We start from the raw sequence: 26184 nt of genomic DNA, 5'->3' as shown, positions 1-26184 counted from the left end.
ATGCCCCCCTAACCCTTCCCTCACATATTTAGGGCTGCATTCTCATTTTAGACTAGCTCATTTGCTTGCATAGGTTAGGGAGTCACCCTTCTGGTAAGGGAAACGGACGAGTTTAGCTACACATAGCCTTAGCACGCTTGTTTTCTTTCTAACCAAAAGGCAAATCAAAAGTCACGATTTAAGGTCTCCCCGTACCCATCTTGCTTGTATTCATCTAGAGTTCATGCATTTCATTTATCCACTATCATTTTGCACTCTCACTTCATATTCTATCCCTTTTTCCACATTTTCACTTCACACTATCACTTTACATACCTCATCTTGCACACCCATTTGCACACTCCCACTTACACACTATTTGTCTTTTTTATTACTTTTTTTCACTTCACACAAGCTCATGTTTTCACATTGCATACATTTATTTCATTCATTTTCCCATCATTAGCATTACTCATGACCTCTTGGAGGGCTTATCCTTGGCTATCACAACTCATGTGATTTAGTCCGATCGAGCCTCTAAGAGATATTTGTCCCTTTCGATTCCTCATTAGATTTAGGTTTGCATTCATATTAGACGCATCCAAATGCAATACATTTTTTGGTTAGAAATTAAAGAAAATTATGACTAAATCACGCAACTAGCTTAGGCTAGGGTAAAAGGGTGCCTTAGACTTTGTCTTTGCCTTCCCTTTTATCAACCGTGACCCCCGAACTCGTCTCTCTGATTTTCATAGGCTAGGAGTCATCTAAAAAGGTTTTACTTCACTTTTTCAAAAACTACTTCTTGGGTGACTTGGTACACCCTAACTCAATACCAAGTGGCGACTCCTACATTTTTTTTATCAAAACCTTTTTAGATTATCATTTTGGCCAAACCGTCACATTTAAAAGTCCCATGGCCTTTTCCTTTATTTCTCACATTCGCACGCTTCACATATTTTACACACTACATGATTTCCAAACGACTCTTTTTCCGTTTTTCCAAAAATGAGGCGCGACAGCTTGGCGACTCCACTGGGGACTTCCTAAGTGGGTCTGAACACTTGATTTAGTTATTCTTTTCCTCTTCAACCCTTTTCATGTATCGCATTTGAATGTTTAGGGTTGCATTTTTCCTTTTTTTAAGATTTTTGCATTTTGTGCGCATCAACTCACTCCTTCACCTATTTGCGTACGATTGATTTGATGGATGGATGGTTTATTTATGTGATGTGATCTCGTGCCTTGCATTGCATTTGGGTGGGGGGATATTTCCCTAGAGTCTCGCGTTGGTTCTCGATCCCTCCCCTCTAAACTAGCACTAGCATACGTGCATACGCTTTTATTATTTTTTATCCCTCATTTATTTTTCTTTTAGTGGCTTGTCACGCCACTCCACCCTATTAGAATTTTAGGCGACTCACTTGGACTTGTGATCGCGACACGATGTGTGTGTAGCATGATCCGAGGGTCACTCAATCTTCCATTTCAAGCTTTGGGTTCATAGCCTTTAACTTTTAGTCGAAGGTTGAGAATTTTTGATCGATTCACTCATGACATGTAGCCATGACATGATGTGTATGTAGCAGTGCCTGGGGAATCGCTCAAGCCACCGACAAAGAACCTTGAGATTGATGACCTTTGGCTTCTAAGTCTGAAAGCTCGGGGACCTAAAACCTATCGAGTCTAGATGCATTAGTGAGCCAATACCTCATGCATCCATGATAGTTGCCTAGGGTAAAGTTTGCCTTACCCTATTAGAGACACCATTCACGAGGGAAGGGATCCAACCCCTCTATTCCTTTTATTGCTTTATCTCTTTGTATTGCTTTGCTACAAATATGTTATATTTGTCTGATTGAACTAACTTTTCTTGGCTTTTGTCTCCATTGCATTCATAAGCCCTAGAAAATAAGAGTCCTGGTATGGTACTCTCTAGGAGCCTATCCTATTTGATATGACACGTTTAAATTCAATACTTCGCATTTACAACATGAATACATTTCATTTTAGACTCACCCCGACATACAAAAAGGGGTCCTTTAGGTCACGTTTCACTTGTGTATTTCATATTTATTCGCTTTGATAAAATGGAATCGTGCATAAACCCTAGATGGGAATGCCATTTAGGGAATCCTGTGTTAGAAATAAACCGCCCTGTGTCTCGGATACATAATCCAAAGAGACTTGCACGTTTATGTTTCTTGTACCATCTGAAGAGGTAGTGCACGAGGTAAGGTAAGATCCGATTTTTCAAAGACAGCAAAGCAATTTTTGCACATTAGAATATGGGCATCTAACAATCATCTTTTGGCCATTTTAAACAAAATTGGTAAAATTCCCTTGCATAAAGGATATTAATTTGAAGAAATTCACAATGATTCCTCATTGTTGAGATGATAAATATAGAGGCGAAATCTTGATTTTAGAAGGCTCATAGACTAATGCATTGCAATGATTTTTTGTAACTACCAATGGGTAGATAATTCAATCGATTTTTGAATAAACCATCAATTTCATCCAATCCATTTTGTCAATTCATTCAATTTTAGGACAATCTAATCATTTTTGAATAAATCATTAACTCCATTTCGTTCATTTGGCCAATTTACCCATTCTTAGGGCAATCGAGTCGACTTTGAAAAGATCATCAATTTCATTTAATTCAGTTGACCAGTCTACCTATTTTTAGTGCATGTCGGTCGATTTTGAATAAATCAATTTCATCCTATTCATTTGACCCGCTTTTTCCCTTTTAGGGTTTAAGTCTAAGGTTCACTGAACAAATTAATCGAGACATTACAATCTCTTTTACACATCATTTTATATGTTGATCAAAGCAGGCAATCCATTCGGATTTCGTCCTCATTTTTTTAGGGCAAATGTCTCTTCTCACTCCAATTGGCCAAATTTTTCAAATCATTTTTCACTCAATCAGTTGATCGGATTCATCAAGTATTGTATGGTGCCTACCCTAGAGGATTGCATTTTCATGCTAGGCCTACCCTTGGCATAAAAGGGTTCCCCCATAGGACATGCATACCGATTTTATAGTCTTGCTTACTAACTCAGGGTATTTTTTCTTTTATTTTTCCCCCTCTCCTGCATTCATAAAAATGCTTTAATAAGGTGAAAATATTTTTCTATATCTGATAAAATTTCAAAATTACAAGTATTACTTGATTCTTGGGCAGGCCTTGCAATGAAAACATGAAAGATCTATCTGCAAGCGTTAGGCTAAAGCCTCTAAGAGATTTCATAATTGTTTTTCAAAGAAAAATTCTGTATATTTGACTTGTTAATACATTTTTGTCCCAAAAGAAAATGAGACAAAAAGTATGTATATGTGGAGCTCTTCAGAAGTCTTTCTCTTCTCATTTGTAGAAATTGTGTTTCAAACTTTTTCAGCAATAAAGTTTTTTATTATTGTTTTGTATATAATCATGTACATTTCATTCTTTCTTTTGCTCATTGGAGATTTCATGATGAATTTTAAGAAATAAGACTAAATTGAGATTTTTTTTAACCTCTAGCCGAAAATTCACAAGTGTATGTTTTCTAAAATCTTTGCGTACACTAAATTGGTGATCCGAGCTATACAAAAAGAGTGCTCAGAAAAAAGAAGTCACTCCAAAGGTCCAATGAGATACCTTCTTTTCCTTCACTGTACAATTCATATTTTGCCCACTTCTATTAGCTCCAAAATAAAATCAGTCACATTGATTGATAAATTACAAATTGGGACAATCTTTGCTTGAAAATGTCCACTGTGTCTAAATAGATTCAACCCACATCTTAGCAAAAGCAAAAATGTGCACTATTCTCGTTTGTTTTGAAAATTTGGAATGATACTTCAAGCGTTCGTTTCTCTATCCATACAGCTTTTATCATGTGCTCTCCCATTTGAGCCTTTAAAAGAATAATTTCGTTTCAAATAAGCACCTTGATGATCACTACCTTACATTGAAAAATTTTCAAATATAAAAAAGGGAATGGATTCTCAATGAGCATTTCGTTACTTTGGTTGTCATAAAGCGTAAGAATGATGCTTTGGCCATCGTTTCTACAACCTAAACACCATTTATCCATTGCATCCTCATTTGAGCTAAAATGGGTGGTTCTTTTCAAAAGCACTTACGATCGCATCCCACATTGGGGAAGGAGATTGGAGAATTTTTCAAAAGGAGAAAAAGTAAAAATGCTAAAATTAAAAGAAAAGAGGGAATCACAAATTGGAGAAATTTGATTCTACCTGAGCTTCAATTTAAAAAACAAGAAGAAAAGAAAAGAGAGAAAGAGAAAAGAAGAAGAAAGTTTTGTCCGGCAGATCACCTATGTTTCACAGATATGGATGAACAAGGGTTTTCCTCAGTTAATTAATTCAGATACATCCAAGAAATTACGCATTAATGAAAGTTTTCATTTCAGAGTTAGTGTAAGGAACGGAATAAAAGTCAGACCCTCTTCTTTTCAAACCAAACATTCTATCCCTAGTTATCCCTTTTGAGCCTCAAAATAAAATAATTCGTTTGACAACCCCTGAGAATCGTAAACCCCACACTGGGGCAAGTTTGAGTTACAAAGGAAAGAAAAGTCTCAAGAGGCGAAAAGTGATGAAGCAACAAAAGCAAAAAAAAAAAAAAAAGCAAAAATGAAAGAAAAGAGAACCTCGATTAAGCATAAACTGGGGCAAATTTTAAAAAGTTCAAAAGAATGGCAAAAGGCCAAAAAGAAAAAGAAGCAAATGAAAGAGAAATGAGTCTCAATTGAGAATAAACTGGGGCAAGTTCTGATTTAACCCTAAAAGTGGATTAATACAATAATGCTATGACAACCCCACCTTTCCCTAAGGCGAACCAAAGGGGTTAGCGGACTGCCTGCCCAACTCTCGCCAGGACTAACAGTTCAGTTCACATCGATCCAATACGTTCCGGAACATACAAGCCCGCGTAAACAAGTCGAAATTACAAAATGAAAAATCGGAGCCGGCCATGAATAGTACCGGCCACGTCAAAATCCGGCCAAATATCACGCAAACATACACATCTTGAATTTCAGCATTTACATACCAAAATGGCATACAAATTATCCCATAAGTTTATACATGTACGGTTTGCCAAATCAAAAGAGAAAACGGACCCAAAAATGCATTTAAGGTTTCAATCAATGAGCTATACAAAAGATATGTACATCTAGCTCAATTCGGCATCCAACTATCAAATCCAGTCCAAAAGTATTTATTTTCTTGTAAGGAAAACAAAAGGAACAGAGTGAGCTTATGCCCAGTGATATACTATCACATAAGCAACCAAGTCATATAGGCATAAAGTGGTCAAAAGAAATAAACCAAGATCACACATTAACAAGATGGTAAAAGGATACGGACGGCTCTCAAGAGCCCCTTTCCTCGCTCGTATACTTGATCGAACTTCATTGACCCTCCGTCAATGTTTACAAAGTAACCAACCGTAGGTTCCACTTTACTTCCATTCCTTCCACACAACATACCCCTACCGGGCCCGAACTCCAAACAATAGAAATTTGGTAATACTCGAGTATACCGGAATCAAGAGTCTCACTACTACAAGATTCCAAATAACAGTCCCCATGGTTCATCGACTTTCACGACCAAACCCTCGCTGGCTCGATTCAATCGATTACCAATGGGGTTGAGCTCAGTAGTACAGTAAAGGTCGTTGGATACTCGTCCAAACGACACCAAAATCAGTTTTCCATGTACATATCCAGTATCACAGTGAAACAGTAGACAATCAGTAATAATATCAAAAGGGGAGTGAGAGCGATCAAGTACACCCTCACCTGAATCAAATTCAATGGACAAATAAGCCTTCAAGGCATCACATTTACATATGGTAAAGCCACATTGTAAACAAACAAGTGAGTAGTACACTCACCAATTAAGCAAATGATATTTCATGCACCTCCGCCTAAGAGTATCTTGCACCAACGTCACGTCCTAACATATTCAAATAAGCACAATAAGACTTTCAAATAAGCACAATAAGACACAGTAAACCAGGGAAATCCGGAAATTGAATTAAGGTTTAACCCAAAAAAAATAGTTTTTGACATCATTTTGCGGTTTTGGCACCACTGGCACTACGATTATCGGATAGAGGTGTAAGATACACCGTTTCGAAGCTAAGAGATAGGGTTACAAAGTTACAGAAGGCTACTCTATCCAGTTTCGAGTGTAACTAGGTCAAAAATGCAATAAACTACACCAAAACCGTAAAAACAGGTTCACAAACCGCATTCTGGTTCAAACATCATAAGTCAGGCTACCTAAGTCCAAATCAGGTGATTCCAAAGCCATTCGAAAGCTAAAATACAAGGCTACAATTCATCAGAAGACATCAACAACCAAATCAGAACTATTCCCACTCAAATTAACCAATCCCTGACGTAATTATCAAATTCGGGTAGAAACAGGGCAGCAGGGGTAATTCAGTCTTTTCATAAGTTACGTTGCTCCGATTGACTTGAAATTTTGTAGGCATCTCGAAAATATGATTACCTACAACTTTTATGTTTTACCCCAAGGCCAATTCGTCCTCTAACTATGAGGTACAGTGCCGGACAGAATGTAAGACAATGAAACCCTAACTTTTCCAATTTTCTTCCAAAACAGAAATTTCCTGTAATTAACCACTTTTTCCACCTTCTAACTTCTTTAAATATCATTTCCAATCATCATACATGCCCACATAATAATAATCATATGAAAACAGAAAATTCACCAATAATTATAAAACTTCACCAATTCAACCAAAAATCATGAAATAACACCAAAAATCATTACTTCAACTACCTCAAGTCACAAATTAAACATCATTAGGTGGAGGAGAGGGGTTCCTTCACAACTCACCTTAGCAACACAAGAGAGAGAGCAACTAGTCACCTTAGCTTTCCAAACAACTTCACCAATCACCTCACCAACACTAATTGAAGGGGTTTCGTGGAACAAAAGCAAGTTTAAGTGGTTGATTTGGTAGATTTGAGCAAGATTGAAGCCAAAAACTTGAAGAGTTTTCTTTCTTTTGTTGCTTGAAGAGGCCGGCTATGAGGAGGAAGAAAATGGTGAATTTTTGGTATTTTTTTGATTTATTTGGTCAATTGGTAAGAAAATGAATAGTGGTCATAAAGTACAACCAACCAAATGGTGACACTTGTCACCCTATTTAATGCATACATATCCTTTTGTTCCCTCTCATACCAATCCATATAACAACCTTTAATTATCTCATAACACCCGATAATTTAACCCCAGTATCCAAAACTTAATCTAGCTGGCCGAATTTTTTCGAACTTTTCTCACTAGCGGGTCCCACGTCCGGTATACGCTCTTAATTTCTCAAAACCTAACCAATACTAGAAAAATCATCTAAAAACTATATTTACTCATAAAAATTATCAGGAAAATTTTTCTAATAAAGAAAATGCAGAAAACATGCCATTAAAGAAAATAAATCCTAGAAAAATGAGAAAATTACGGGTTCTCACAAATGCGATTTCAGATCATTTAAACCAATTTTAAAATCCGCTTTCAAACCTTAACTTTTCTAAGCACCCCACCTGACCCCATTACAAAAGCCGAAAGTCCTGACTTCTGTTTTTTGCAATATCTCTGTCAAGAAATTTTCTAATTGGCAGGTGATGCTCCTATACTGATGCCAAGAAATTTTTTAAATGTATTTCTGAATTGATTAGCTGTGAGGTTGACAGTACTCATCATCTGAAAGCCCACAAGGACACCTTTGAAAAAAGAGAAAGAAGGAAGAAAAGAAAGAAAAAGAAAAAATAAATGCAAAGAAAATGAAAAAGATTTGATGGTGAAGTCCCCGTTAAGTGATGATGAAAGTCACCAAATCCAAGATCTTTGAGTTCAAAATAGGGGCAATTTTGAAAAAATGCGATTTTCGGTGCAATGTTCTTGAAAGTCTTATTCCTTAACTATCGTTTTCAAGCCATATTACAAGTTCAGAAAGTCCATCGCTGACTTATCCTTCATGACAACCCAAAGTAAGGATTATACTCATAAGAAATCCATCAATCATTTGTGATCATAAGGGTATAACCAGTTTTCACATGTTTAGCTATCGTTCCTACCCATATGTTGCAAGCTTAAAGCTTATATGTTGACTAAGTTTTCGTAAGAAATAAGGGTGACAAACTCTTTGTTTTCACTAAGATGTGATGTTGAATGGATTACATACAATTTTGGGCACAAGAACAAGACAAATCCTGACCTCCCATTTTCCTTAGCCACCTCAAAATCAGAAATAAGATCACTTGATTGGTCCTGAAAGACGAGCTAACAAGAAGTGGTGACCCATTACCCTAAGCATCGATACTAAAGTGAGGAAGAAATCTTCTGTAATTTGATATTATTTTGAGAGAGTCATCATGAAATTTTTGTATGAATTTAAGCAAGACGTTCAATTTTCTTCTCATTATGTGTAATATGAGGTTATCTCTTAAATTTTAAGAAAAACAGTTTCTCACTTTCAAATAAATAGAGAATTATCCAAACAAATTTTTGCAACCAAAGAGGCTTACATTGGGGCAAATTTTTATTTATGAGATTTCACAAAAGAATCCCACACTGGGGCAAATTTTTATAACACGTTTGAGAATTTCGTCCAAGAGTCAAGCAAGACATTTTTCGAATCAATCACGCTGCTTTTTCCATGAAATTTAAGTGCATGTCATACTTTGGTAAGCCCCCTGTGCAGGTATTTATGGTTGAAATTGATGAAAAAGCATCTGGTGATATGAAAGGCCGATACCGAAGAAAGAGAAGAAAGAAGGAAAAAGGGCCCTATACTGGGGCGAATTATTTTTTAAAAGATTCTCTCAAAAAAAATCAAAAAAAAAACCAAAAATCACCAGAAAAATCAAGAAAAATAAAAAAATCCAACAAAAAAAAACAACAAAAATCCAAAAAAAAATCAAATGAAAAAAATCAGAAAAGTCAAAAATCAACAAATCAAGTTTAATTTCTTGTTTCTTGACAAATCAAATTTAATTTCTTATTTTTTTTTTAAAGATCACGTTGGACCTGGACTTTGTGCCGCCAACATCACATTGGGTTTGGATTTTGTGCAACCAACATCACAAAAATCACGTTGGGCCTGGATTCTGTGCCGCCAACATCCCGTTGGGCCTGGATTTTGTGCCGCCAACATCCCGTTGGGCTTGAATTTTGTGCAACCAAGGCAGGCACGGGTTTAATCCCACTGACCAACTCATCATACTGGGGCAAATTATTTTTGGAAAGTATCTCAAAAATAAAAAAAATAAAAAATAAAAAAAATCAATTAAAAATCAAATCAAGTTTTATCACGGCAGAATCCCACTGATCGTTTGTCAAGGCATTTCATTTGCATTGCCACTAGTGAGCACTTCTTTTCCTGTTCGGATCAGTCCCATGATTTTAATTTTGTTCGGGTCAGTCCCACGATTTAAATTTTGTTCAGGTCAACCCCATGATTTTAAATTTTGTCTGAGTCAGTCCCATGATTTAAAGTTTGTTCGGGTCAGTCCCATGATTTAAATTCTGTTCGGGTCTGTCCCATGATTTTAAATTCTGTTTGGGTCAATCCCATGATTTAAACTCTGTTCGGGTCAGTCCCATGATTTTATATTCTGTTCGGGTCAGTCCTATGATTTAAATTTTGTACGGGTCAGTCCCATGATTTAAAATTTGTTCGGGTCAGTTCCATGATTTAAATTTTGTTCGGATCAGTCCCATGATTTAAAGTTTGTTCGGGTCAGTCCCATGATTTTAAATTTTGTTCGGGTCAGTCCCATGCTTTTAAATTTTGTTCGGGTCAGTCCCATGATTTAAATTTCTTGTTCGGGTCAATCCCATAATTTAAATTTTGTTCGGGTCAGTCCCATGATTTTAAATTCTGTTCGGGTCAGTCCCATGATTTAAATTTTGTTCAAGTCAGTCCCGTGATTTAAATTTTGTTCGGGTCAGTCCCATAATTAAAGTTCTCGTTCGGGTCAGTCTCATGATTAATTTCTTGTTCGGGCCAGTCCCATGTTTTAAATTTTTTGTCTGGGTCAGTCCCATTTGTTAAAGGGTCAGTTCTCATTTCAAAAAATGGCAGTCGTTCGAGTAGCTGTAGCCGAAGACACAGGTAAGTATTTGGTGTCTACGTTTTTGTCTCAAGTTTCTTCGAAAGTCAGACAAAGAGGGGCAAACTGTAGATACCAAATTTTTGGTTTTAAACTTTGTTTATTTAATTGATTTAAGTTTAACTTTATGTGTTCAATTTTAGGTTTTTTAGTTTATTTATTTATTTTATTTTGTTTTGTTTTTGGGTCTCTTATTTTATTTTGTTTTTGGGTCTCTTATTTTATTTTGTTTTATTTAAGGTTAAAAGTATTTCTTATCTACTAAATTTCAGGAAAAGAAAAAGAAAAAGGAAAAGAAAAAGAAGAAAAAGAAGAAAAAGAAGAAAAAGGAAAAAATGACAAGTGGAGGGGGCATGCATGGGGACAAGTGTCCCTTTGGTTACTAGACAACAAAGCACCTAGGGGTTAGGTGTTCGAGACACTTGGAGGCCCAAGATTTAAAGGGAAAAAGAAATGACAAAAAGAAAAGCTATGGCGAGCTGGGGAAAAGGAAAAAATGGAAAAAGAGACAAGAGAGTTGCGGCGGAGCTTGAGAAAAATCAGAGCAAAATAGAGAGGGCAGAGGAGGAAAAGATTGGCGGCTGAGCAAAACAGAGGATAAGGAAAGGAGACGGCGGACAAGCAAGAGGGAAGCCGTCGGGTTTGAGGCGGAGCAAGGTGGTGATGAACATACCAAGGCCGTCGATGTCACTAGCCCAGATGGGGAACCTGTTCAGGGAGGAAGCCGCAGTGGCGGAGAAGAGCAGAGGAGCAAGGCTGCGAAAAGCTTCAGAGCAAAGGAAAGACCAAGCATCGTCTATCGGCAAGGAGTTGCTGTTGCCGCTGCTACTACCGGAATTCACCACCGCCACCGCAACTTGCTATTGCCGCCTGCGAAGCTTCACCAGGAACATTGTAAGCTGTTTTTCTCCCCTTAAATTGCAATTTTACTTCTTCAAGGGCAAACTCTGGAAATCTCCAACCCCAAGCATGCTTCGGTGAATTGGTCATTGCGACTTTCTTGATTGATTGTCCGTCATTTGTTTTTGATCATACGTGCTCTTATGGGATTAATTGGACTGAAGTTTTGTTTATTGAGCCATGTTGGTCCGATTATAGTTCCAATATATCAAAAAGTGGTGAAACCTTTAATGCCCCCAATCTGTTCGATGAAATGTCTAGCCGAAAATTCTTATTGAAAGATGACCTTGTTGCATTTTGTGTGTAAGAAAAAATGACACGGTTAGCAAGTTCCATGCTTGTCAAGATAAGGGATTTTCATGAAAAAGCAGAGTTTTTCAAAGGTTCGGACGGGCTTGTTTTACTTCCTTCCTGTTTCTCTTTTTCTTAGTTTTCCTTTTGTGTGAACTCGAATGATTTATGAGATTGTGTGAGAAAGAGTTTTTGTGAATGTATTTTGTTTTGAGAATGGAAATTGAGCTTTTATGGTATTTTTTGTCGGCAAAGAGGACCGAGATGGCGGATTGATGTCTCTTCTATGGGAGAAGAAGACCCTTGGTCTAAAATTGCAATTTCAGTCCCTCTATTTTCTTTTGTTTTGCAATTTACCCCCAGGGCTCTTGAGTTTCATAATTTTACCCTCAAAACTGTTATAATTCATTCAATTGGGTCCCTGCCACAATTGCAAATTGAGCCTTGAACTTTATCTTTCCTTCAATTCTTGCCCTAAAGTTCTGGAAATCATGATTAGGCCCTAAAATTTTTTTGATATTTGCAATTTAGTCATTGGCAGCTTTAATTCTTGTAACTTCCTTGTGTGTTTACTTTAATTAACCACCATGCTTTGTTTAAATTGCACTTAATTCATAATTTTAAGGGCTGTATAACCAAGTGAGTTTGTGTTTGCATATTTTCTTTAATTTTCCCAAATAAATTGGTACCTTGACCTTTTCTTTTATATTGGAAGATAAATAAATGATTTCACTCCATTAGGGCTCCAAATCAAGGGAGGTACACCCTATCCCTTATTTCTCACTTTATTTGACCCTACTTGCCCGACGTGATTTATGTGTTTAATTGCATGCCTTTTGAATGTTTTCATTTTATTTATTTATCCACTTTATTTGTTTTAGTTTTGTATATTTATTTTTTAATTTTGATCATTTGAAAGGCACTTGAATGCCAAAGTTGTAATAGTTAGGGATTTAATTATTTTATTTTATCCTTTTCCCCTTAGATTGTAGTAGGGCCTTCCCAAGTGTAATAGTTAGGGGTTCATTTGCTTCATTTTGCTTTGTGTGTGGTTTGCATGCCTATGTGTTATGTGTTACCGCTTTTCCTAAACTTCTGCATCTAGATGAGCATGCCTATGTGTTACGTGAAAATATGTGCCTTGTATGTCTACTTGCTTGTAGTACTATATCTGATTATGTGATGGAATGCACGTTACCGTGGCTAGTCCAGTGCTGGTCATGGTCTTCTCCTCGAGCTCTTATAAGTCCAATGCTTGTGAGAGAGCGTTAGTTAAGGGCTAGTCCAATGTTAGACCCAATAGGGCCGTCCCCCTTTCGCTAGTGTCATATCTGCATGCCTCATTACAACTTCATGCATATTTTCATTTTCGTTTTTTCTCATTTTGCATGCCCCCCTAACCCTTCCCTCACATATTTAGGGCTGCATTCTCATTTTAGACTAGCTCATTTGCTTGCATAGGTTAGGGAGTCACCCTTCTGGTAAGGGAAACGGACGAGTTTAGCTACACATAGCCTTAGCACGCTTGTTTTCTTTCTAACCAAAAGGCAAATCAAAAGTCACGATTTAGGGTCTCCCCGTACCCATCTTGCTTGTATTCATCTAGAGTTCATGCATTTCATTTATCCACTATCATTTTGCACTCTCACTTCATATTCTATCCCTTTTTCCACATTTTCACTTCACACTATCACTTTACATACCTCATCTTGCACACTCCCACTTACACACTATTTGTCTTTTTTATTACTTTTTTTCGCTTCACACAAGCTCATGTTTTCACATTGCATACATTCATTTTTTTCGTCATTAGCATTACTTGTGACCTCTTGGAGGGCTTATCCTTGGCTATCACAACTCATGTGATTTAGTCCGATCGAACCTCTAAGAGATATTTGTCCCTTTCGATTCCTCATTAGATTTAGGTTTGCATTCATATTAGACGCATCCAAATGCAATACATTTTTTGGTTAGAAATTAAAGAAAATTATGACTAAATCATGCAACTAGCTTAGACTAGGGTAAAAGGGTGCCTTAGACTTTGTCTTTGCCTTCCCTTTTATCAACCGTTGTGAGGACCCATAATTTTATTATTTCAAATTATTGTTAAATTGGTCATTTTAAAAATATTTCGTACTCGAGTTACCAAAAAAAAAATACTAAAGTACATCAATTTCTCGAAAATAAATTTTACCGATTAGTTCTTTACGCGTATATTATTTTAATGCCCAAATTTATTCAAGATGAATTGCTTATCGTGATTTTTATTGATATATATATATATATATATATATATATATATATATATATATACTTGGATTATCATATTTTAGAGTTTTAGAATCGAATAAGTTGAATTTCCAAGTTCAAACGAGAAAACCCTTAAATTTGACCTTTATACCCGCGCATGCCGAAAAGGCCCCGACAGGCACATTAATTTGATTAATTGGAGATTTTAAGAACATGATATTAGACTACTAGTAATGTACTATTAATGTACTAGGGAAATTATCTCAGAGGTTTAGTGCACAAAAGTTGCAAACGAGCGCGAAAATTGGACACGCGAAGACCCTAAACGGACCTAGCATGAGTTGACACTTAGACTTAAGGCACCAATTCTCTCCACTTTCATTACAATACCTGATTTCATTCTCTCTCCTCTCGCCACTCTCTATTGGGCCGAAGATGGGAAGAAAAAAATCTAGCCAAAATCCTCACAAACATGCTTCAATCCACCTCCAAATTTCATCATCCATTAGAGGGCTTTGATCCTAGCTTGGAAGAGGGGGCTGTTTATCGGTTTTCTTGGAGGAATTTCGGTCAAGATTTATGCTCTAAAGCTGTCCAACTAAGTTCTTGAGGTAACTCACTCACCCACGCTTCAATCTTGCAAAATTATAGATCAAATGGAGCAAAGGTAGCATGGGTTTGCAACCTATGGTAGAATTTGGGTTGATTGGTTGAGTAATTATGTTCTTGCAATTTCATGACATGCTCGAGGGTTTGAGGATGCTTATTGGTGGCTGATGTGATGAATTAACATGTTGTGGTTGCTGATATTGTGCTATGATACATGTATATAGAATGATTGATGGAATGAAGTTGGAAGAAAGTTAGAAATTTGGAGAAGGTACTGTCTGAAATTTCTGACTTGCTGCCCGACTTTCTTGTTTGCTGCTGCCCTGTAATTTCGAAAATTTTCTGGTGCAAATTGAGCTTCCAAATTGGTGTAGATATGTTGTGCTATGTGTATTATGGTTGTCTACCAAAATCAACCCAATTGGTTGGTTAAAATTTGAGTTACAAGTAAAGAAGCAAAACTGGAACAAGCTCCGGAATTTTCTGACCAGCAACATTTATGTAGCTATAACGCTTTGCTCGTTGATCGAAATGGAGTGCCGTTTGCGGCATTTGAAAGTAGACTATTAGAGCTTTAAAATGGTACCAAGCTCATTTTCTAGTTCGTCCCGAGCGATTCATGGCGAGTTTTGAAATTTGGCTGCCTGCTTATTACTGTTCATCCGAGACTGTCCAGAAAATCCCTTTTTGCTGCTTGATTTTGAACCACTTATGTCTGGATTTTGGAAATGATTTCTTCTACACAAATATATCCTTATAAACCTAGTTTCTAAAGCCACCAACCATTTTCAATTTCACTGAGAATCGAGTGAGATACGGCCTAATTAGCGAAGTGCATTAAATCTGGAAAATATCTGGAAAGGCCAACAGTCCAGGAATTTTAGCGAAACTTCAACTTTTATTTCTTGAGCTAGGAAGATCGGAATCGAGTTCCGTTTCTTTTATTTAAAACCTGGATTGGAACTTTACATACATGTCAAATTTCAAAGGCTGGTTTTGATTCTATGATTTTTAACGAAATTCCAAAATTATTGGGAAAACTTGGACTGTTTTGACCTATCTTCAATGAATAGTAAACTTTCTTGGAGAAATTGACTTGTTTCTGATTTGATTCTTGGAAAGTGACCTTCTACAAATTTGTTATGCTTCGAATGAAGTTTCTGATGGTGTAAAATTTTCCATTTTTACACTTTCCGAACTTCCGGACTGATTTTTTTTCAAGAATGACTCGAAAAGTGAAAATTTCCAATTTGGACCTAAATGTTCTTTTAAGGGCCTATATTACATTTTTACAACTCTTAGAGCATTTCAAACCTATTTTCATGGTGAACTTGAGTTCACCTATCACTTGATACCTCATTTGAAAGTCGGTTCCTTATGAACTGAAATACTTTGGACACTTGAATTTTGGAGTCAAAATTGACTATTTCTTTTCTTTACATGAATACTGTATGGCCTGGAATTTGAGATACAATGCATTATTGCATACTTTCAGGATCTCAAGAGGACTTCGAGGGAACTCCCGGCGAAGTGTCTTAGAGCTAATTTCTCAAACTTTGACTTTTGATACTTGGTGAGTATCAAGTGCATGTGAAGTGTTTAAATGAAATGATTCTTGTACTTGCCAGTTAATGAGGCTAGAGCATACTTTATCGCCCTTGTCCTCTCTTTCATGAGATTGCTTGCTTGATAAGTGATACGTGTTACATGTGAATGCAAATGAAAGTGTTTTTCGTGAGCATTGAGCGGCAGAATGTATCGTGCCCTTTTTGGGTAGGAGGTACCGCTCATCCCGTCTCAATGCTATGACCAAATCTTGTCGATTGGAGCTTCGTCTCATCGACCTAAAAGTGAATGGGGGGACGCCCCAACCCATTGGCTAGCCTTGTAACTCGAGCCGGCAAGGGCTTGGTCGAGAAACTTGGTGAACATTGGGAAGTGTTATAGCTTGATCCAAATAAGGGGTCTTGCTAGGTATACTTGTTAAGTGATACCACCTACATGCTTGTTTGGTTACGGATCCAAGAGGGTGTCATGGTGGCTGGAGGTAGTAAGTGGAGTTCCATATGGATAACTGTGAAAGTTGACGGAGGATCAACTACCTGAGCTTGGATCGCGCGTGGATTAGCTCTTGAGAGCTTCCGTATCCTTTTATTGTGATTAAATTCCCTAGTTGCTTAATGTTTCGCAGTTACTTGTTACTCGAGTTATTGCTTTATATTGTGTCTTTGCTAGCATGCTTGCATGTTATTCCCTTGGCCTCACTGAGCGTTAGCTCACCCCAATTTGTTTTCCTTAACAGGTTTGGAAGTAGAAGTTCCGAGGCTTAATTAGTGACCCCCAAAAATAATTTTTCCCCACAGGGCTCGAGGCCAAAGAAAACGCTAGTATTGAGTTATTAGTGCCTGAAGGGATATCTCATATATAATTTGAATTCGACTCACTTGATAAGTATTTGATGTAATTATTTGAGAACTGAGGACTTTTGTCTTATTCGGGGAATGATACCCTTACTTGAGATTTGTAATGTATCTTATCTCGCTCTAAGTTTGAAAAATGTTATTTCGTTTATTCTTGAGGTTGTACCCTATGTTATTGGATGTGAGTGATGTATTTTATTTGAGAACTGTAGTGAGTCCCGGCGAGAGCTGGGCAGGCGGTCCGCCGTGCCCTTTGGTTCGCCTTAGGGGGAGATGGGGCTGTCATAGTTGGTATCAGAGCCCAGGCTCTAGATCTTGTTGTGTATTCTAGGCATAAAGTTTTGGATGCCTGACTGTGGGATTAATTTGAATATTATGTGAACTGGAGGATCTATTATATCCTATGGGTTAAAGAAATTGGTTATTTGAGAGTTTTTTACTTGGGACTTGTAGAAATAAAAATTGAGGAATCAGGTGATGTTATATTGAAGGAAAATATGGAATGAGGATTAGTAGTGAAAGATTGGACGAATTTGAATTATTATTATACTTGTAAGTGTGGAAAGAATTAAGGTAATTATTAGTACTGGTTATGGAGGATAAGAGACCGAGATTTGATGGTCAAACTCCATGTATGATGATTTTGAACCAAGATAAAAGAGTGTCAAAGGAATAAAATGCATCTTCCCGCCCATTTACCTCCTAGAGAATTTCTGCTTTGAAATTCTAAAGAAAAACGAGGATGTACTAGTTTTATTTTCAAACGATGATTGGAAACAATATATATATGCTGTAAGTATGTATAATTTTCCGATTTTGGTAAATATGTGAATTTTACTTGAATTTCAATCTGAAAATTTGTGAATAACTGATGATTTTGTTGAATTTTGTATATGATGGGATGATACAAGATTAAAATTTTCTAAACTAAGTTTTTCCCCCTTGATTGTATATTGGTGTATTCTCACACTTGAATTTGTCTATGCTTTACACAAAAAAAAAAAAAATCTTGAGTTTTCGGAAGAATGGTGAATTTAAGTTTTTATAATGTAAATCTTGAACTTGATAAGATTTTTGTTACTTTAAATACTCTTCTTATGTTTTAAAATTCTTAGTTTTCAAGAAGAGTGAGCCTATCTTTAGGTGTACGGACTGAGGGAACTTTGAGATATAGAATAACCGCATTCAAGAGCACGAAGTTAGTGTGAATTGACTTGGTTTCCATTTGACACGTAAGTTAGCAAGTTGTACTTATTTCTTGGGTTTGAACTTGGAGCTTGAGGCTTTAACTATAAAACCCTAAGACTGGTTATTCTTGGAGATGATGGTGCTCTGGCTCGTGGCTTGCTTATTAAAGATTTTGAATTTCGAATGAATAACCTTTGGTTTCAGCTTGTGTTATGGTTTGATTGGATCTAATTTCGGAAAGGCATGTGATCTGATTGAAATTAGTGATATTTGGACCCTTTGGTTTAACTAAGGACTTAAGAAGGGTGGTGCACACCGTGAGGCCTTTTGTATCCTGCTTGCATATACTTCTATATTTTGTGGCACTTAATTGCCTATATGCAGTATTTGGCATATTGGGCTTGTTTTGTGACTTCTAACTCGTGCTATAACTTTTGATACATGTAAAGAAGCATGTTTTGATTTTAAATATTTTTGCAACTTGTATATGCATTAAGTTCTTTTATGCTTAGTTATTCCTTTTCTTGTGCTTATAGACTTCTATTAAGTATGGCAGCAGGAATGGGAAAAAGGGGTCGCGGCCTAGGGCTTAGACAACCCCGTACTCATTAGAAAAATTGATGGATAGTCTTATATAATTTAATGAGACCCTAGTACTGAATATAAATCGAGAATAAACCAGAAGATTAGATCTACCAGTGTATAATGGATTAACCTAGTTGGGAACTTGGTGAGATTTTCCTGTGCGAAATTTTAATAGTTGCTTTATACGTATATTATGAGTGGTCCTATGGCCTTCTTTCAACTTTTATGAAGTTTGAACTCTGAAAGTATTTCGTTGGTTTGGTGAGATGACTTGAACTCATTATCTATTTGTTCTACTTGAATAAAAGCGCTTTCAATTTTACTTGACTATTACTATACCCAGATTCACTTGTTTTACTTTTTCACAAAATTTATATATATATGTATACACATTTTGAACTTGTTTGAGAATCGAAATCAGATTGAGTTCAAGTTCGAATATTTTCTTAGGAACATGAATGCCTATTTGTTATGAATCAGAGATTAGAAATGATCGGGTTTTATGTACTAGTAGAGTTAGCTCTTGGTTTGGATATAAAAGGGTGGTAAAGGTGTTGCATCACAGATTATGCGAATATGAACCTACATGTTTATTTATCTTTCTTAAAGGTATTTTCTAAAATATACGCTTTACCCGAACATAGATTTAACTCGAAATTTTGAGGAAAAGTGTTGGAATACCCTCCATGTATATGTTATGATTATTATGTATATGTTTTAAAATTCATGCATTAAGTCGCATGATTAATCTTCTTAAATCTATTTAAGAGATTTGAAATATGTATTGATGATTGTGGTTAAACATTATTTGAAATCTCTTACTAAGAAAATTTAGTTTTGGATCATGAAGAAAATTTGTATCTTTAACTCTAATTTTGAAAATTTTGAATCGCATTTTGCCACAGATACATTCAAAATACATCAAAAGTCTCGACTTTATCTTGTAGGTCATGATTGGTTAGATTTAGACAAACTTTTGAGGAAAAGGATTCTGGTCCTATTAGTGCGTAACAGTTTTTAGTCAAGGTTTGGAACTTGTTTCTTATGGCGTGTAATTTATGGTTTCACTACATACGTGAGTAAGACCTTAGAACGGAAGTACATATCATTATATCAAGGGGTATTACTTTATTTGTGGGTGTGAATTTTCTTACGTATCAAATTCGTGGAGAGGTAAGAGTAAATATACCTGGATGACTTAGATGCGTGAGAATTTATAGGTTGTGGATAGTTAAGTTTTAAATTTTGATTTGCTACTCATTTAGATGCTTTTAGTTGTTGATAGGCTGACAGTCAGGATTAAGCAAATGGATGAAATGAAAAGTTTGGAAGAGATGCGTATAGAAATAGAAGTTCTTCGCAAGAAGTTGGAATTCCAGACTAAATTGGTTGAATTCTGGGAAGAACGATGCAAACAAGAGTTTGTAGAGAAGATGGAATTATGGAACAAGGAATTGGAAATGAAAAAGAAATACGAAGGAGTATTGGAGGAACTTTAGGAAAGAAAAAAAAACTCGAGGGGATGCGACCCACTATTCAAGTTTCACCTCAGTATATTTCTAGCAACCAAGTTAAGGGTAGTGAAGGAAACTCCCATAATGAAAAAAGGGAAACGTAAAGAGAGATGTGAACATGAATTTGTTGTGGAGCAGAGAGAAAAGAAGAAAAAGAAAAAGGAGAATTCTCAAGCTAATCAGGCCGTAACTTGTAGAGTAACTTGTGGATACTGTGGCAAGTTTAATCACACTGAGATTATGGGCTGAAGGAAACAAGGAAATGCTTGCTATGCGGGAGTCCTGAGCATTAAGTTTTAAGTTGCCCGAGGAACTCCTCAGCAGCTCGTTAAGTCTACTGCAAAACAGTCGAGTGTTAGAGGGAGTGGTTAATACTAATGACTGTGAGAAGAACCAAAGTATTAGAAGCTCTACGAGTGAAGATGGATTTGACTTTGCTTAAAGACAAGGATTATGATTATAACCTAGCCTATACTGAGACTTTTGAAGGTTGTAATCTTTTGTGTAAGGGATGAAATCTTTTGTTGCTTTGAACATGGATGACTTAGCATGTTTTGCTACAATCTTGTTTATTCCCTTTTCTTTTGAAATGATTTGATAAACTTATCCTAACTTGATGAAACTATTATGGTCTTTTATAGCAAATGAAAGTTTACTTTGCATTTAATCAATTTCATGACTTATTCATATATCTAAATTTTGTTACGCTTATAACCTTGTGAGAAGGCCATGTCTATAATATCGAGGCTGGAATCAAGTGGGTATTAGGAATAAATATCTTTTACCTTGCATAAATGAATCATTTGGGTATCTACAAGAGACAGTAGTACTTTCCAAGTTAGATTTAATACAGGATTACAACTAATTGAGGATTCTAGAGGAAGATATGATTAAGGCTAGTTCATTAGAAAAGTAAGCACTTTGAAATTCAATTATGCCATTGGGAGTAATGAATACACCAGTAGCATTAATGGATTTGGGTCTTTAAGTCGTATTTGGGTTAAAAATTGGCAGTAATACTCATAAATGACTTGGGGACTACAATAAGATATTATTGAATGTAAGGTTTCATTTCGTACTTCGATATTTGCATACATGTATACGGAACCAGATATGATTTTTGAAGTTATTGATTCTTGAGGGCTCTTACTATCTATTTTGAAAGATTACTAGGGTTAAGGTCCAGTAGGACAAAACTTGTGTGCAAATAAGATCTTATCGAATTTGATCTGCGAGATATTTAAAGTTCATTGCGTATACCAATTTAGAGGGCTATTACATCATTTGTTCTTGAATTGACAAATTTCTTAAGGCAATTGAATCTGTGAACCGCATGAAGGAATTGTTATCTCGCTCGTCGTGAACATATTAAGAAAACAAGACTTATGTGATATTTAATGCGGAATAAGTTTTACAATTCGTAAGAGTGGGATGCAAAAGTGACATCTGGAGTTTTTGAGTTAAGGTATGAATTTCGAGGACGAAATTCTCTTAAGGGGGAGAGAATGTGAGGACCCATAATTTTATTATTTCAAAATATTGTTAAATTTGTCATTTTAAAAATATTTCGTACTCGAGTTACCCAAAAAAAATACTAAAGTACATGAATTTCTCGAAAATAAATTTTACCGATTAGTTCTTTACGCGTATATTATTTTAATGCCCAGATTTATTCAAGATGAATTGCTTATCGTGATTTTTATTGTTATATATATATACTTGGATTATCATATTTTAGAGTTTTAGAATCGAATAAGTTGAATTTCCAAGTTCAAACGAGAAAACCCTTAAGTTTGACCTTTATACGCGCGCGTGCCGAAAAAGCCCCGACAGGCACATTAATTTGATTAATTGGAGATTTTAAGAACATGATATTAGACTACTAGTAATGTACTATTAATGTACTAGGGAAATTACCTTAGAGGTTTAGTGCACAAAAGTTGCAAACGAGCGCGAAAATTGGACACGCGAAGACCCTAAACGGACCTAGCATGAGTTGACACTTAGACTTAAGGCACCAATTCTCTCCACTTTCATTACAATACCTGATTTCATTCTCTCTCCTCTCACCACTCTCTATTGGGCCGAAGATGGGAAGAAAAAAATCTAGCCAAAATCCTCACAAACTTGCTTCAATCCACCTCCAAATTTCATCATCCATTAGAGGGCTTTGATCCTAGCTTGGAAGAGGGGGCTGTTTATCGGTTTTCTTGGAGGAATTTCGGTCAAGATTTCTGCTCTAAATCTGTCCAACTAAGTTCTTGAGGTAACTCACTCACCCACACTTCAATCTTGCAAAATTATAGCTCAAATGGAGCAAAGGTAGCATGGGTTTGCAACCTATGGTAGAATTTGGGTTGATTGGTTGAGTAATTATGTTCTTGCAATTTCATGACATGCTCGAGGGTTTGAGGATGCTTATTGGTGGCTGATGTGATGAATTAACATGTTGTGGTTGCTGATATTGTGCTATGATACATGTATATAGAATGATTGATGGAATGAAGTTGGAAGAAAGTTAGAAATTTGGAGAAGGTACTGTCTGAAATTTCTGACTTGCTGCCCGACTTTCTTGTTTGCTGCTGCCATGTAATTTCGAAAATTTTCTGGTGCAAATTGAGCTTCCAAATTGGTGTAGATATGTTGTGCTATGTGTATTGTGGTTGTCTACCAAAAATCAACCCAAATGGTTGGTTAAATTTTGAGTTACAAGTAAAGAAGCAAAACTGGAACAAGCTCCGGAATTTTCTGACCAGCAACATTTGTGTAGCTATAACGCTTTGCTCGTTGATCGAAATGGAGTACCATTTGTAGCATTTGAAAGTAGACTCTTAGAGCTTTAAAATGGTACCAAGCTCATTTTCTAGTTCGTCCCGAGCGATTCGTGGCGAGTTTTGAAATTTGGCTGCCTACTTATTACTGTTCATCCGAGACTGTCCAGAAAATCCCTTTTTGCTGCTTGATTTTGAACCACTTATGTCTGGATTTTGGAAATGATTTCTTCTACACAAATATAGCCTTATAAACCTAGTTTCTAAAGCCACCAACCGTTTTCAATTTCACTGAGAATCGAGTGAGATACGGCCTAATTAGCGAAGTGCATTAAATCTGGAAAATATCTGGAAAGGCCAACAGTCCAGGAATTTTAGCGAAACTTCAACTTTTATTTCTTGAGCTTGGAACATCGGAATCGAGTTCCATTTTTTTTATTTGAAACCTGGATTTGAACTATACATACATATCAAATTTCAAAGGCTGGTTTTGATTCTATGATTTTTAACGAAATTCCAACATTATTGGGAAAACTTGGACTGTTTTGACCTATCTTCAATGAATAGTAAACTTTCTTGGAGAAATTGACTTGTTTCTGATTTGATTCTTGGAAAGTGACCTTCTACAAATTTGTTATGCTTCGAATGAAGTTTCTGATGGTGTAAAATTTTCCATTTTTACACTTTCCGAACTTCCGGACTGATTTTTTTTCAAGAATGACTCGAAAAGTGAAAATTTCCAATTTGGACCTAAATGTTCTTTTAAGGGCCTAGATTACATTTTTACAACTCTTAGAGCATTTCAAACCTATTTTCATGGTGAACTTGAGTTCACCTATCACTTGATACCTCATTTGAAAGTCGGTTCCTTATGAACTGAAATACTTTGGAAACTTGAATTTTGGAGTCAAAATTGACTATTTCTTTTCTTTACATGAATACTGTATGACCTGGAATTTGAGATACAATGCATTATTGCATACTTTCAGGATCTCAAGAGGACTTCGGGGGAACTCCCGGCGAAGTGTCTTAGAGCTAATTTCTCAAACTTTGACTTTTGATACTTGGTGAGTATCAAGTGCATGTGAAGTGTTTAAATGAAATGATTCTTGTACTTGCTAGTTAATTAGGCTAGGACGTACTTTATCGCCCTTGTCCTCTCTTTCATTAGATTGCTTGCTTGATAAGTGATACGTGTTACATGTGAATGCAAATGAAAGTGTTTTTCGTGAGCATTGAGCGGCAGAATGTATCGTGCCCTTTTTGGGTAGGAGGTACCGCTCATCCCGTCTCAATGCTATGACCAAATCTTGTCGATTGGAGCTTTGTCTCATCGACCTAAAAGTGAATGGGGGGGACGCCCCAACCCATTGGCTAGCCTTGTAACTCGAGCCGGCAAGGGCTTGGTCGAGAAACTTGGTGAACCTTGGGAAGTGTTATAGCTTGATCCAAATAAGGGGTCTTGCTAGGTATACTTGTTAAGTGATACCACCTACATGCTTGTTTGGTTACGGATCCAAGAGGGTGTCATGGTGGCTGGAGGTAGTAAGTGGAGTTCCACATGGATAACTGTGAAAGTTGACGGAGGGTCAACTACCTGAGCTTGGATCGCGCGTGGATTAGCTCCTGAGAGCTTCCATATCCTTTTATTGTGATTAAATTCCCTAGTTGCTTAATGTTTCGCAGTTACTTGTTACTCGAGTTATTGCTTTATATTGTGTCTTTGCTAGCATGCTTGCATGTTATTCCCTTGGCCTCACTGAGCGTTAGCTCACCCAATTTGTTTTCCTTAACAAGTTTGAAAGTAGAAGTTCCGAGGCTTAATTAGTGACCTCCAAAAATAATTTTTCCCCACAGGGCTCGAGGCCAAAGAAAACGCTAGTATTGAGTTATTAGTGCCTGAAGAGAAATCTCATATATAATTTGAATTCGACTCACTTGATAAGTATTTGATGTAATTATTTGAGAACTGAGGACTTTTGTCTTATTCGGGGAATGATACCCTTACTTGAGATTTGTAATGTATCTTATCTCACTCTAAGTTTGAAAAATGTTATTTCGTTTATTCTTGAGGTTGTACCCTATGTTATTGGATGTGTGTGATGTATTTTATTTGAGAACTGTAGTGAGTTCCGGCAAGAACTGGGCAGGCGGTCCGCCGAATCCTTTGGTTCGCCTTAGGGGGAGGTGGGGCTGTCACAACCGTGACCCCCGAACTCGTCTCTCTGATTTTCGTAGGCTAGGAGTCATCTAAAAAGGTTTTACTTCACTTTTTCAAAAACTGCTTTTTGGGTGACTTGGTACACCCTAACTCAATACCAAGTGGCGACTCCTACATTTTTTTTATCAAAACCTTTTTAGATTATCATTTTGGCCAAACCGTCGCATTTAAAACTCCCATGGCCTTTTCCTTTATTTCTCACATTCACACGCTTCACATATTTTACACACTACATGATTTTCAAACGACTCTTTTTTTCGTTTTTCCAAAAATGGGGCGCGACAATGTTTTTTTAATTTTTGGAAACTCTCTTCACACTTAGAGCCCCATATAAACTTCTCACTTTTCTTAGTTAACTCGGTCATGGGTCCCGTAATCCTAGAAAAATCTTTAATAAACCTCCGATAATACCCTACTAACTGTAAGAAACTTCGAACTTCAATAGAGTTTTCCGGTTACTTCTACTTAGAAACTGCTTCAACTTTGGTCGGATCCATATTAATTCCATCCTTAGAGATTATATGACCTATGAAGGCCAATTCCTTCAACCAGAATTCACGTTTACTAAACTTAACATACAATTGATATTCCCTCAAGGTTTGCAAAACAATCCTCAAATGTTTCTCATGATCATCCAGAGTTTTAGAATATACCAATATATCGTCAATGAATACCACCACAAACTGGTCTAGAAAAAGTTTAAAGATTCAGTGCATTAAATTCATAAAGGCTGCAGGAGCATTAGTCAATCCGAATGGTATCACTGTGAACTCAAAGTGTCCGTATCTCGAGTTAAAGGCAGTCTTAGGTATATCTTTTTCCAAAATCCTCAGCTAATAATAACTCTGCCTAAAATCCAACTTTGAGAATACTACTACCCCTTGTAATTGGTCAAACAATTCATCAATGTGGGGCAAAGGGTACTTAATCTTGATGGTAACATCATTCAAGCCTCGGTAGTCTATACAAAACCTTAAATTCCCATCTTTCTTCTTAACAAACAATACCAGAGCTCTCCACAGTGAATCACTTTTTTTATAAAGCCTCGCTCTAGAAGATCCTGTAATTACAATTTCAGTTTTTTTGATTCAACTGGAGCCATTCTATAAGGCGTCTTAGAAATAGGTGCTGTTCCTGGAGTCACATCGATTTTAAAAGTTATTTCTCTTTCAGGTGGCAAAGATTCTAGTTCCTCGGGAAAAATATCCGGATACTCCTTAACTACTGGCATGTCTTCTAATCTCACCTTATCATTAGAAGTATTTATAAGAAAAGTCAAATATCCTTGA

The sequence above is a fragment of the Coffea arabica genome, chromosome 6c, assembly GCF_036785885.1.
Source record: "Coffea arabica cultivar ET-39 chromosome 6c, Coffea Arabica ET-39 HiFi, whole genome shotgun sequence".
In the NCBI taxonomy this organism is placed as follows: domain Eukaryota; kingdom Viridiplantae; phylum Streptophyta; class Magnoliopsida; order Gentianales; family Rubiaceae; genus Coffea; species Coffea arabica.
The sequence above is the reverse complement of the archived record's forward strand: the minus strand, read 5'-3'. Positions refer to the sequence as shown.